Source organism: Mytilus galloprovincialis, chromosome 13 (genome assembly GCF_965363235.1).
Source record: "Mytilus galloprovincialis chromosome 13, xbMytGall1.hap1.1, whole genome shotgun sequence".
Lineage (NCBI taxonomy): Eukaryota > Metazoa > Mollusca > Bivalvia > Mytilida > Mytilidae > Mytilus > Mytilus galloprovincialis.
The window spans coordinates 20,384,885-20,399,837 of record NC_134850.1 but is presented as its reverse complement, the minus strand read 5'-3'; the positions used below and the strand labels follow the sequence as shown (position 1 = coordinate 20,399,837).

Here is a 14,953-nt window from a genome sequence, read left to right as displayed (position 1 = left end):
CTTTAAGCAGATAAATATTAAATCCATTCACTTAAGGCTCTATTAAAAAGTTAATCGCAACTGTGTGTCTTTATCCAAAAAATAATATACTGTCGAATTTTCATCATATCATATCAAATATCTTCACTTAGTTTAATGAAATGTTGTTGATAATATAATCCATCATGACACAGTTGATCTTTATTTTACTGGGGTTTTTTTTCCAATTTTCTCTTTTTACAGTATTTTTACATAATGTTATGCATGTTGTTATGATATTGTAATTATTGCATTTATTTATGTTGGCCTGATTTGTATTGTGTGGCCTGATAGTTGTTTACAGAATAATTTTAGAATTGTGCAGTTTAGAAATCTCTGGAACAATTACAGAATGATTGGAACTTTCCAGAATGATTCTAATAAAAGATGCATTATATAAACTTCTACATTTTACTAGAAACTTCTGTTGTAACTTTCTAGGATGTTCCATTATAGACTGTTCTAGAATCTTCCATGACAAATATATATATATACAGACACTAAAGTTAAACTCACTCTCACACTTGGACTTAGACATCGATAGACATTAATATTCATAGCATTTGGATTGACACTTTTATTCTACAAACAACATCATACTGGATTGTGACCGTAGTAGTGAACGTAATATTCAGATTGGATTCAAAAAGATATCCGGATATAGATAAAGATAAAAGATTGGACTCATATTTTGACAGTTAAGTTGACAGTAATACTTGTGTAATACTTCTTGTAAACTTTTGTATAATAAATATTGTTAAATTTTACTATTGATTTGTGTCTTTTGTTGGCTACAATTTAAAGTCGATTTCTGGCCGTAACAATGTTATGCTGATAATGGAATGTTATTGAGAGACAGAGGAAGATCAAATTGAGGAGTTTTGATAGAGACAAAGCCGTCTTCTTACCTATAGGAGTTTTTTATATGTTGCAGCACAAAAATAAAAACAAAGGTTATATGATTTAATACATTCGAAGTGCTCTTCTGTATTTACCCATATCAGGAACGCATAAAGCCAAATATTTGAAAGCCAATGATTAATAAGAGTACCACAGAGAATATTTATACTTATTTATGACAGGTTCTAGCATGCGCAATGGAATTGTATACGACTGTTATACAAGTGACAGCTTTAACTAGCTATAAAACCAGGTTTTATCAACTATTTTCTAAATAAGAAAATGCCTGTACGAGGTCAGGAAAATGAAAGTTGTTCATTCGTTTGGTGTGTCTGAGCTTTTAATTTTGCCATTTGATTACGGACTTTCAGTTTTGGATTTCCTCAGAGTTCGGTATTCTTTTGATTTTACTTTTAAGTAAACTGCAAACAAAACATCGTCACTAATGTCCGTTAACAGTACACCAATTCAACTAGTAACCTTGCCATGCAGTTCGTAGTAAACACTCAAATAATGCGGAAACTTTTTTAAAATTCAAATTGCTTGAATAACAAATGATAACACATAATTTAAATAATCAAAGTGCACTATAAGTTAACCTATGTACTACAGGTGACTAAATTGATCTAAGATATATTAAGATTAAACAGGCGATGAAGCAAAAGAAAATAACATGCAAAAATAAATATGTTATCAAAAACAGCACAAGAAAGTAAAACATGTTTGTGCAGTTACTTTGTACTTGTTTGGCTTTATAAATATTTTGATATGAGCGTCACTGATGAGTCTTATGTAGACGAAACGCGCGTCTGGCGTACTATGAATTATAATACTGGTACCTTTGATAACTATTAGGACTAATGTAGTTCACACTCAGAAAATGTCCTATCATTTCAAATAAAATCGATATTTTTCAAAAAGTTATTACTAAGTAACTTCATGAGCGATTTTTATAAAATAGACAGCAAGGGTGAAGTTTTATGTTGTTTATTGGGCCATAATTTTTGATATGTTCGTTTTCATTCTCTACTGGGTTTTACACAAATGCAATTGTTTGCGTTTCTAATTTGGTTACAATACATAGCAAAACTAAAATTACAAAAATACTTAACTCCAAGGACAATTCAATTGGAAAATCTCTCATCATATGGAAAAATCAAATGACAAAACACATCAAACGAATGGACAACAACTATCATATTCCAAACTTGGTACAGGTATTTTCAAATGTAGAAAATGGTGGCTTGAACCTGGTTTTATAGCACTAAACCTCTCACTTGTACGACAGTCTCATCAAATTCCGTTATACATACAACGATGCGTGAACACAACAGACATAATAAATAAAACAGCCAAAATATAGGTACAGAATAAACTCATCATAGATACCAGGACTTAATTTAGTATATACGCCAGACGCGCGTTTCGTCTACAAAAGAATCATCAGTGACGCTCGAATCCAAAACAGTTTAAAATGCCAAATAAAGTACGAAGTTGAAGAGCATTGAGAACCAAAATTCCTAAAAGTTATGCCAAATACAGCTACGGTAATCTATGCCTGAGGTAGAAAACCCCTAGTAATTTAAAATATTCCACAATTTTGTAAGCAGTAAATTTATAAATATAATCATATTAATGACAATTAATGTCAGCACAAAAAGTCAGTCATCACTGTGTTACAATATCAAAACAAACAATTTTACAAAAAAAGTATAAAAGCATCTATCAAATTAAAAACACATTCATTGCTTTGCGTGTCTGGCGTCAGAAAATTCTTACGTCATATAAGAAGAAATTTTGTGGTTCAATGTTTATTCAAAACAATTTTATAATTTCCTATGGGGAATGTTGGCATACAGGGTAAAAAATCAAAAGTATGTTAGAATTAATTTCTAATTTCTGACCGAGATTTAAAATTATCCAGAAGTTTTTTTTCGAATTTTTTAGAATCCAAAAATGGTTAATACCACTATGCGATTTAAATAATTTTGTCGTTTGCCATTCAAAGTATTTTCTAATTGATAATAGAACTATAACAAAATGACGAGATATTTTAAAGTACAGAGTCGCGTTTTAAGAACCAAAGAAACACAAAAAGTCGCATATACAAAACACACCAGCAAAAATGAAAGATAATACACACATTGACGGGATGTATAAGTACCGAGCCACGTGAAATGGATATCACAGAAAACAATCCAAACAGTAAATGTAATACTAATTATAGAACAAACAAGAATGAAGAAACAATATAACATGTTGTTAAGATGATCAACACCATCAGTACGCAGAATCTATACATCAAGACCATCATGTATTATTTGTGATTTTAATACGGAATATTTATCAACAAGGTCTTTGTACCTTCCGGTGAACTTTTTTAGAAAAAGGACGAGACGTTCCACTTTCTGCTCAGACACTGATGACCTGCAAGCTCTTGAATATCGAATAAGTAGGAAAATGTATATCCCATATGCAGGTGAAGTTGGTATATTGCTACTAAGGAGGAGGACATTTATAATTTTAAAATTAAAATCGTCTCGTTTGTTATAGATTCTGGTACTGTGTTGACTGTGTATGTCAAATTCGAGATATAAGTCTAAAAATAGGACGGAGGAAGCCGTATATGTTGTTTCTTTTATTTTCTAGCTCTGGGGGATATATAAATGGACCCCCCCCCAAAAAAAAAAAAAAATCGGATTGTTAATTGAAAGAACATCATCAATATATCTGAAAGCGTGAAAGTGAAACTAAATAATCTGGCTTCTTTGATCTTCTTGTTTTATATAAAAACAAGAAGAGGTCGAAAAGGAGAGGCGCACAGTTCGTTACCATGTAAATGCGGACAATTTTTTGAAATAGTCTACCTCCAAATTCAACAATTATCTTGTCGATGAGAAACTCCAGCATACTGATCACTTTTTCTTCTATGTAGCATGTCTTACCCTTTTGTTATTCAATATTAACAAAATATGCCTTATGATATCCCAAAGTAATGAATTTATAGCGTATGCTACCATTTTTATGTTGAAAGGCATTGTGGATTATCTCTTTCAGGCGATTACACATGGAGAATAGCAAACTTTTCAAGAAATATTTTTCTGTGTCCACCTCGACAGAAAATTAAAATGAGCATGAATAATATCATGGCCTAATAAATAATAAATCTATATAAACATTTCTACATCTCATGGTATTTATTTGATATAAAATTATTCATGTAGTAACCTGGTAATATTTTTTTGAAAAATATTGATTTTAGTTGAAATGGTCGTACATTTTTCTGTTCAATCGGTACACGTGGAATATATGGATGGCCAGCAATGTCCCTTTTTTAAAGTCACATGGTAATCTCTATGCAACTATTGGGCAAGCGTATAAAACTTATTTAAATAAACTCAATAACAAATGTTGCATTGGGTTTATCTTTAGAACTTATCAAACTCACCTATATTTAAGTGAGTACAATGAGCAAAAACAAAAAATTAAATATTGTGTTTTTAGCTATGATGTTAACCTATCATTCAACCAAAAGTAGATATTCGATGATATATATTGTATAACTGACATTTAATTATTATCAATGATTTATTAATAAATGAAATCAGACACATAATATAATTAAACAACTAGTGGAAAAACGACGGTTTACGTACCCTTTCGGATTAATAGAGTTCAATCCAAACGTTTTTTGCATTGCCTTTTTAATCCTTCTGCCTCTCCTACATCATTTCGTATATAATGTTCAAACTTTAACATTCAATTACATATGGTAGGATGATTCGTATGCACTGAGAGATTATTAATATAAAAGTATAGTAGGACGTAGTATGATTGATAAAGTAATAACTATCCACCGGAGACTATGGCAAATACGTATATAGGGTCAGACAATATCTACTTTACCAATCTACTTTGGTATGAAACCATAACACTGATTATAAAATCCTTGATTTTAGATGAGCAACTTTTATGGGACCGAAGTTCCAGAAAACTCAAGACTAAAACGGCCTGTTTTTTGGGTTGGGATTTTCTTTTTTTTCGTATATATTGTGTTGTCTGTTGATCGCATGTTCATATTGTTATTTATAAAGGCAACAGTAGTATACTGCTGTTCGAAAGTCATAAACCGATGGAGACAAAATCAAAAGTCTGAGTTACAAAGTAAAACCGAGGGAAACACATCAACTATAAGAGGAAAACAATGAAACAATAAAAACACATAAGAGAACAAAAAAACGACAATGCAACACACACACAAACGAAGTAAGATAACAACCGCCATTTTTCTGACTTGGTATAGGACATTTTAAGAATAAATGGTGAGTTGACCTGGTTTTGTGACTAGCCAAACCTCGCATTGTTATGGCAATGTTACATGTAACACTGAAATGACACCATATGCCTTTGTGTTGTTTGTCTCCGTCGTGGACCAATTAATTGTATTATCTTCTTGGTCCAATTAAATATGTCTTCTAATTTGTTTGTGCCTTACCTAACTCACGAATTAACAATCCGTTTACTTCTAAAAATATTAAAAAGAAACAACAAATCTAATTTGATATCAATAGAAAACATTATCTAATAACATGAATAAAGCGTAATAGAAAATATTGACATATTTTTATTATCTATGAATAACTAGTTTATTGAGATAACCAAGATTACTATTATCATTACTTGTACAATTTGTGTAAAATAATCGGTCACAGTCACCTAGATAAGTATCACGTCTGTGTTACGTGCAGGAAAAATACAGGCTGCATAGTAAAAATCAAGCGATAAAATGATAGACGTATATTAGATATTTACTTATTTATTTGATCTTTTTATGGAAATTTATGACGATACTTTAAAACGAATCTATTTGTTTGATTAAACAATGTTAAATGCATAAAATGTTTAATATAAATTCTGTACAACGAATTTTGTTTTATTTCCATTAAAATGTCTACCTTAAGTGGTGTAAAACATTAACATGTTTTTTTCAAATTGCATGTGACTATTTTAGGTGGAGAAAATTGCATCTTACTAATCCCAGTGGGAAAAAAGTGCATGTAACTATTTCCAGTACCAAAAGAAAATTACATGTAACTATTCCCATGTGATGCAAACCACATGAAACTATTCCCAGTAAAATAAAAATAATATGTTACTTTTCCCAGTGGATTCAAATTACATGAAACTTTTCCCTGTGGAATCAAATTACATGTAACTTTTCCCTGTGGAATCAAATTACATGTAGCTTTTCCCAAAGGATTATTAAATGTTACCATTCCCAGTGAATGCAAGTTGCATGTAACTGTTCCCAGTTGATTCAATTAAAAAAAAAATGCTGCCTGATAATGTGTGTTTGACAAACATAGTTCTCATTCAGTTATTACTATCCGATGAGTTATAAATTGATAAATTAATATGCGACACAATTGAAATGGCTCGGACATAAGCCCTATAATAGGTCACCTGCGATTTTTTTTTTGGTCCAGTTGCTCAATCTTTATGAATAAATGGAAATATCAAGTACTAGTATACGTCACGGATTCAGCAACCCACCGACAAAAATATCAAGTTATCTAATTGTCAACAATAGACATATGTCTTTGCAATATCAAGTACGTATGCACTATTTTCTGTGTAAATTTAAGGTTCGATATTTTATAATCTAGTCATTTTAGTGGGTAGGGGTATTTTTATTTTTGACCTTTGGGCGTCTGTCGATTCATGACTGATTTTGTCTACTGTTTTTATTTTGTGTTTGTAGTAGATATATAGCTTACTCAGTTGCATTTAAAGCTAAACAGAGCAGAGCAGACTGTTATACCACTGTTCCAGGTTAGGGGTAGGGTTGGGATCCCGCTAACATGTTTAACCCCGCCACATTATTTATGTATGTGCCTGTCCCAAGTCAGGAGCCTGTAATTCAGTGGTTGTCGTTTGTTACATATTTGTTTTTCGTTCATTTTTTTTTTTACATAAATAAGGCCGTTAGTTTTCTCGGTTGAATTGTTTTACATTGTCTTATCGGGGCCTTTTATAGCTCACTATGCGGTATGGGCTTTGCTCATTGCTGAAGGCTGTACGGTGACCTATAGTTGTTAATGTCTGTGTCATTTTGGTCTTTTGTGGATAGATGTCTCATTGGCAATCATACCACATCTTCTTTTTTATGGGCATATTTAAACAAAACCACAAGGCAGCACTCGCACCCGCAAAGTGGAAAGGGATTAATATAAGTTGCAAAAACTTGTTTCCTAATCCACTATAAATAAATATGTTTAAACTAAACAAAACCATCGAAAAAGTCGGACTACACCACGGCTATAAGATATCTCAATAGTCCACACAATAATAAAATTTGATGATTAAATTTTAACAAAAATTCTTCTCAACAGTGGAGGTGATCTCGTGTGCTTTCGCAAATTGCAAATAAACACTGGACAGGGAAATATACAAAATGTCCTAAATGACAATACGTTAACTTTGATTTCCAACGGAACATTAATGTTATAAACGACTCCTGAATTTGTGATTGTTATGTCTCGTCTTCACGACTTTCATCTCAGGCGAGACAAAAAAAAACGATTTTTATTGGCTAAATTCAAATATCCCATACATTATTTTAACATGATGACATTTTTTTTTTCGGTTTTCCATATTAGAACATTTCTATTTTTACGGTCAGGTTTATACATTTCTAAAGTAAAATAGCAACTTAATAGTCCGACTGACACGACACAGATTCTCTATACCAACTTATTTTCATTGCTTAAATTTATCATTTAGATTTACCAATATTTCTCAAATGAATACAAATACATTGAAACAAAAATATGTTATGTGTTTGAAATAGCATTTGCTGCCAGCATACACTTACAAAAAGCATTTAAAAAATATATTGAAAATAAGAAGATGTGGTAAGATTGACAATCAGACAACTCTACACTAGAGACCAAATGGCAATTAAGTTGACAACTATAGGTTGCCGTCCGGCTGTCAACAATAACATAACCTTTAAAATTACCGCATAGTGAACTATAAAGTCCTAAAATTTAAAATTTAAAACAATGCAAACGATAAAAAATAACGGCCTAATTTATGTACAAAACAACAAACGAATATGAGTAAAGCTTTATCTATAATACTGTCGTACTGTCGTTGAGTGTTGTCTAGATGACAAACAAAAGGATGTTAACTTATTTGATATAGGGAAAACTGCTATTGACAAAAAAAATTAACATTAAACTGATAGAAATTCTGAATTTATCAATTTATCAAAAAAAAAAATTCTCAAAATTTCATAATTAATTGTTACCAGTTTAACCGGTTTTTCATCCCCAGTTTCAGACAGGCGCATTAAACAGATTAATGAATCGTTAAAACACCACTTAGACGATGAGATTAAATATGAGAACTACCTTGAAGGATGATGGATGGACCTAAAAGTATGATCTCGTAACCGATCGTATAAATACTCGGACATTATCGAGTGCAAAATAACATTCCTAATCGCTTGTTATGAACTCATTTCTTCAATGAATACTCGTAAACAAAAATGTTTTTAGAACAAAAATTAATAATTGTTTTGTCGTTATAGATATAATAAGTAAAATTCTTAAACTTGAATATCCATGCACACGTACAGAAAATTGTGTTATTAAACGCATGCGGAAGAATATCTCAAGAACCTTTTGCGGGGAAATATGAATGCCTACTCATCATTGCTCATATCCAATATATTATAAAAATCGAATAAATACAAAAGAGTGTCCACCATGAACTTGCACTGCACTATAAGGCAGCAACCATTTGATTTTCTGAGGGGGGGCTATGGTTTTTTTTTCTGGACAAACAATCTATTTTTTCACGACAAGTCGAAAACATTTTTTTTCTTTCAATTTTAGCATTACATATAGTGGCAGCTGAGGGTGAAACAAACAATTTTTTTTTCTCAGAATCAAAAACAAATTATTTTTTTCTCCAAAAACTGGAAACAAACTTTTTTTTCCAAAAAAAACCATAGCCCCCCACCCCGAAAATCAAATGGTTGCTGCCTAACTAGATTAGAATGATGTACAAATGGATGACAATTATATATACATGCAACTGTTATATACAAATATTGATATAATATATATTTTAGAACAAACCAATATATATGTACATTAACCTCACTTTCAGGTATAGAGATGTGATTTTTTTTCTGAGACAAGTGACCATCCACAAGAACTTGCGGTCATCCGATGTTCAGTACATCAGTACTTTGATTCAAACTATTGGCTATTTTGAGTCTCTTGGGTAAATTATTTAAATCAACACGTGTCTTGACCACCAACACGTGTCAATTTGTGTGATCACAAGTTATAGTTATTGACCAAGCAAGTCGGTATATGCCATTTAATCTGCACAGCACGAGATGACCCAATAACCCGGCCGAACGACGCATTTCTTTTTATTTACCTTTTTTATAACTTTTTTTAACACACCCATCTAAAAGAAGTTTGATTGATCTCCAGCTAAACACTCTGTTTTAAAACAAACTTAAATATGGTCCTCATTAAATTCAATACAAAAATAGTCCCTTTAGGGACGACATCAAAAGATCGATGTAAGATAAAAAAAAAAAAAAAAAACTTAAATCAAATAGGTTGGGGTGGGGATCAACATTGCTGCAAGTTTTGTTAATCTAAAATAGATTTTACATATATCCCTATTGGTCAATCAATTTTCCCAAAATTAAGTTAAGAGGGGGAGGGGGGGTGTGGGGGTTAGTGAAAAAACTATGTGAATTAAGTTTTTTTTTATCCTTCATTAATCTTTTGATGTCGTCCCTTATAGGAATAGATATTCAAAAAGTCGTTATAAATTCCATTGAATCTGAACCTAATCCAAACCAGATTTCTTTTATTCTGATATTTTTAGATACATTTCTTTTTTGGCAGAAATTACCAAAATGTGTTTCAACTATCTTTCTAACTTTAAAACACTGATTTAGATTTATGTTGTACACAAAATATAATTAAATAGTTTATGTCCCAGCTAAGATAAAAAAAAATAAAGGAATGAGAAACCTTTCTTTTTCCTATTTTGAAACTACGATGTTTGTACGAAGTTCAACTTTGTCGTACTTTCACGGCAGATGGGTAAATTATTTAAATCAACACGTGTCTTGACCACCAACACATGTCAATTTGTGTGACCACAAGTGATGAATATTGTATGTATACATGATTGTTAGCCTCGGAGGGTATCGTACGTCCACTCAGTTTATCTATATGATGCAAAACATGGTTCAGAATATAGATAATATTTTGATATACAAATATTTACGAGTGTTCGTGAAATAATGTGTCATTCGGTAAATTTTTCAATAATTTTTCCGTACTTAAATTCTCGGTTTAGTCTTTCCATCAATAATAATTATACCCAAGATAAAAGGTTAACTATATCTCGCTTTTGCAACTTTTAAGTTAGAATGAGAATTTTGACCGAGAGCATGCAGGGGCGGATCCAGCCATTTTTAAAATGGGGTTCCTAACGCAGGAGAAAGGGGGGTTCCAACTATATGTCCCCATTCAAATGCATTGATCGTCCCCAAAAAAGGGGGTTCCAACCACCGGAACCCCCCTTCTGAATTCGCCACTGGCATGTCAAAGTATTGTCGAATCATTTATTTTACTTTCACAATGTAAAACCTTTAGTGAGGATCTCATTTTTGACGACTAGAGGTCAATAGCACTTTCCATCAAAATGCCCGGCTGTATTTTCCGATGAGCCGAAAAACTGCAAGTCATTAGTTTTATTCGACTATAAACTGTAAAGCAAAATACAATGGATTCAATTAAGAATTGAATGCTTCTTTTTGTAAATTTGTTGGGGTGTAAAAGCGTTGACCGAAGTACATTTTGTATGAAGCGCGGAAGCGCTTCATTCTAAAAATGTACGAACGGTCAACGCTTTTACAACCCTATAAAATTACAAAAAGAAGCATTCAATACTTATAACTACATTTTTTAGCTATGATCATGAAAACACGAATTTTATATATTTTATTATTTAATTCACCTGCTCACTTTATTGTTGGAGCACGTGTTATCATGGGTGAAAAGTTGTATTGAGCAATGCAACTGCTTACGGAATAACACGTGATGTGCAGTTAGCCAATCAAAATAAAATATTATAATGAAACATGCATCTAATGTAATTATTGGGTAATATATTATACAGTACACAAAAGGTAAAAAATATAACAATTACTCATACCGAATTGGTTTAGAAACTTAAACTTTAGACATTTGATACCAACCCAAATAATCTAATTTTGGAAGTAACGCGTCTTTTGATTGGGTGACGTTGTTAAGTTTATATATCAGGGTAACGTTCAATATCGTAGCGGCTACGTAGCTGCTATCAATATCTATGTAGTAGCTAGACTAAATGCACATTCAATAGTCATAAATCTACGTAGCACTACGTAGCCGCTACGATATTGAACGCAACCCAGCAGCTCACAGACATAATTAAGTCATGTGACCGTGACGTCATCAACATTTTTTATGGTTTATTCCGATTTAAAATGGAATTTAGAATTAAAATTATAATAAAAGAAATAACTGTATTTTATCTGTCTATTCGAAATAACACAAAAAAAATCGGGTTATTCACTGTGCACCACATTTTTTATGTTATTAATGCCTCGTCCACACGTACCTTTAATTCGATTCGCACTATTCTTTTTTAATTCGAATTGATTCGAATTGGTTATTTCGAATTAACTAATTAAGGGGGTACCCAACACTATACCCCAAAAAATTCCTGTCGTTTAATTTTTCTTAATTTTTTTTCATTGATAAACTAGGCCAACCTCTTAAAAATTTTAAAAGATTTGAACCATAGGTTTAAAAAATTTGGCAACTCAAATATAGCATCTTTTACATACTAGAATCAGCCAAAATTGGAAGTTTCTGAAATATGGGTATGGGGTTAAATATGTTAAAATTTTTAAAACTTAGAAATACGTTTTTGATAATCCAAATTAAAAGTTAACGTCGTTTGGACAGTAAAGCGAATTTGATGCGTATTCCAATTCGAATTCGAGTTGACGTTGGGACGTTAAACGTTTCGAATGTGAATTAAACTAATTGTTTATGAACCGTTTATCTTCATCTCTCTGTAAAAACCAAAATGTAGCTGGACCTTGTCCTACCCAATGATCATATTAGGTGTGTTGTTTCTCTTCTGTATTCTTGGTTATTGACGGAAACTCGTACGGTCAGGTTTTTAAAAAAAAAAGTGGCAAACTATACATTGTCCCAAAGGGAAACACAGACACAATTTGCTCACATGAACTTCACATGAGATTCATCTCATATGATCTTATACATGAAAAAAAAAATCATGTGAATATCACGTGAATATAACAAAAATAACAAATAATATGTATTTTCTTCGAGATTTTGACTAAAGTTCGAAAGTTTAGATGTAATTTGAATCACTTAATTTTTTTAATTCACAGTAATTTCACGTTAAAAATCACGTGAAAAATGAGTTTGACATGAGTTTCACGTGAATTGATTTAACGTGGGTCAAGCTCTTTTGAGGTAAAATTCATGTGAATTTCCCGTGCGATTCATATGATTTAAAACTCACTTGAAATTCATATGAGTGGAATATGCATGCCATGTGTATTCAGACTCATGAGTCGTAAATAAACTGACACGCCATGAAAAAAACAGTAACACTATCAAAAGACAAACAAGGGTAGTTTACAAAACACAACATAGAAAACTAAAGAGTATGCAACATGAACCCCATCAAAAACCTGGATGATCAATGAATGCTCTGAAAGTGAGAGCTGATTCTGCTCCACATGTGGCAACCCATCGTGTTCTTCGTGTAAGAATTTACATACCGATTTTTTACTTATTTGGTATTTCTAATTTTTACATTGTGTAGATATATAACTTATGTTTTGCTATCTGCATATTGTTTGCGTTTATGACTACAACAGATGATAAATAACATCATGTAACTCATGTAAACAGTCAACACGTGCTTGTGATAAACATATAGTTGTGACGCTCGCCGTTAAGTTCACGTGACCATTTTTATCGGTAGTTTTATCAATATATAAATACATTTACAAATGGAAAATTTTAGTCATTCATAATATATAAAGTGTTGATACTTATTTTTTCCTCAGATAACCATTGCTCAATCAACAAGAAGGATATACAGAAGATTTTCGGTAGAAACGTGAGAACTTAAAAAAATATCAGGTAAGTTAATTAGAATTATATAACAAAACAATTGTTTTGAATTTTTATTTTTTTTTATTTGTCGCTTTAAAAAGATAAAACACATTGAATGGTGTTTGGTGTTTGTGTTACCCTAATTTTCATGTTTGTTGTTGTTTATTCTAAAAAATATCCTTTTCTATCCTTAAGTACTTTTTTTTTGCATTAATATTAAATTGTTATTACCGGTCATTACATAAAAAGTAAAGAATACTTATTTTTTTAATATAAAATTTGAATGTTTTAATCATAGAGAACATTTCTTTAGAACTATTGTTATTTCTTTTTTCAGGCACATCTAACGTAAAAGATTGTTCTCCAGAAGCACCATAGCATATATAAGATAATGAGTCTCCTTTTAAGTACTTATGGAAGCGGGTCTCTTAAGGTCAAGAATATATGGAGTCATTGGGTTGACCATATTATGCAGAAACATTCAAAGTTGGTCATCACGGGGGCAGCTTTGATACGTCACAATGGAGAAACAGCAGCAGTGTCGAAAGGTTTCACTGTCTCAGATGAAGACTTAATTGTAAGTAACATACATATTCTTTTTAATCAATAGGATCGTCCTGAACATTAGCAATAGTGTTGTTAAGAGAGGTTTTTTTTTTACTTACTTTGGTTTCAAAATACCAAAAGTCTTTTCTTACCTTTGTGTGTATCTGGTGTATACCTTAATAAGACCGCAAACCAACAACAGAAATGATCAAAAGATGTCAATAAGGCAACACATTGTCTTCAAATATCTATTTTTGATTTAAATTTTGTTCTTTGACTCTCAGTTTGATCGTTCACAGTTCTTATTTCATTTTTATATGTTCGAGATTTTGAGGGTTGAGAGAAAATGATATATTCGTGGATATTTGAATTGGAGGCTTTGTCAAGGTCTATATACAAGTTTAAAAATTGTCCTTTTTATACAATTAAATTTGTGGTTCACCGACGAAAACCATAAAAAGCGTATCCCTTTAAAATAACAATTGAAATCGTTGTTTATCAATGTCCTTTATTGTTGTTCTTTCTTTCAGAATTTGAAGAAATGTTTAGCTAATGAGAAGGCCGAAACTATACGAATAAAAGGTGTGACGTATTGCATTAAATCACGTGATCCTGGGCAATTCGTTTCGTTTAATGGACAAACATACATTATTGTTTGCAAAACAAACTGTTTATATATAATTGCCATGTGTAAATCAAGACATACAAGTGGAAAAGCAGCCGAATGGATTAAAAAGATTGCAGAAATGATAAAAGCCAAAAAATGCTAGCATAAGTTTTCTTTCGATTACTAGCATATTTAACAATGATCTGAAAAATAAATTAGCATCTGAAGAACGGTAACAAATATTTTGCATAATATAGATATTGACATTACCAACTTAATTCTTATGGCCTATAGTTGTCACAGACAATTCTTCCGAATGATGCAAAGTGAGTCACTGACAATTGTTCCGTATGCTGCACAGAGAGTCACAGACAATTGCTTCGAATGTCATTAAGTAAATCGTTGCTGTTGCTAATGGTTGATGATTCTTGATAAACATAAGAAATGAAACAGTATGACGAAACATACGAAATTGAAGTTATTTAGCTGTACGAGGAATGCATTCTAAAATAAGTCAAGTCGGTACTGTGGACGACAAGTGCGGTAAACTTATAGACATATTTGACAATATAGCGTTGGAATCTCGTGTACACATGCACATGTTGTATTATTAATAAAATGTGTCTCAAGATTA

General features: G+C 31.6%; 1 long non-coding RNA gene across 1 annotated transcript; it reads left to right on the top strand.

The window, feature by feature from the left end:
• Positions 1–13,071: 13,071 nt before the first annotated feature.
• Positions 13,072–14,953, top strand: LOC143055864 (uncharacterized). The gene is made up of 3 exons (XR_012972150.1): positions 13,072–13,193; positions 13,504–13,743; positions 14,243–14,953. It is a non-coding gene; the product is annotated as an uncharacterized LOC143055864 (long non-coding RNA).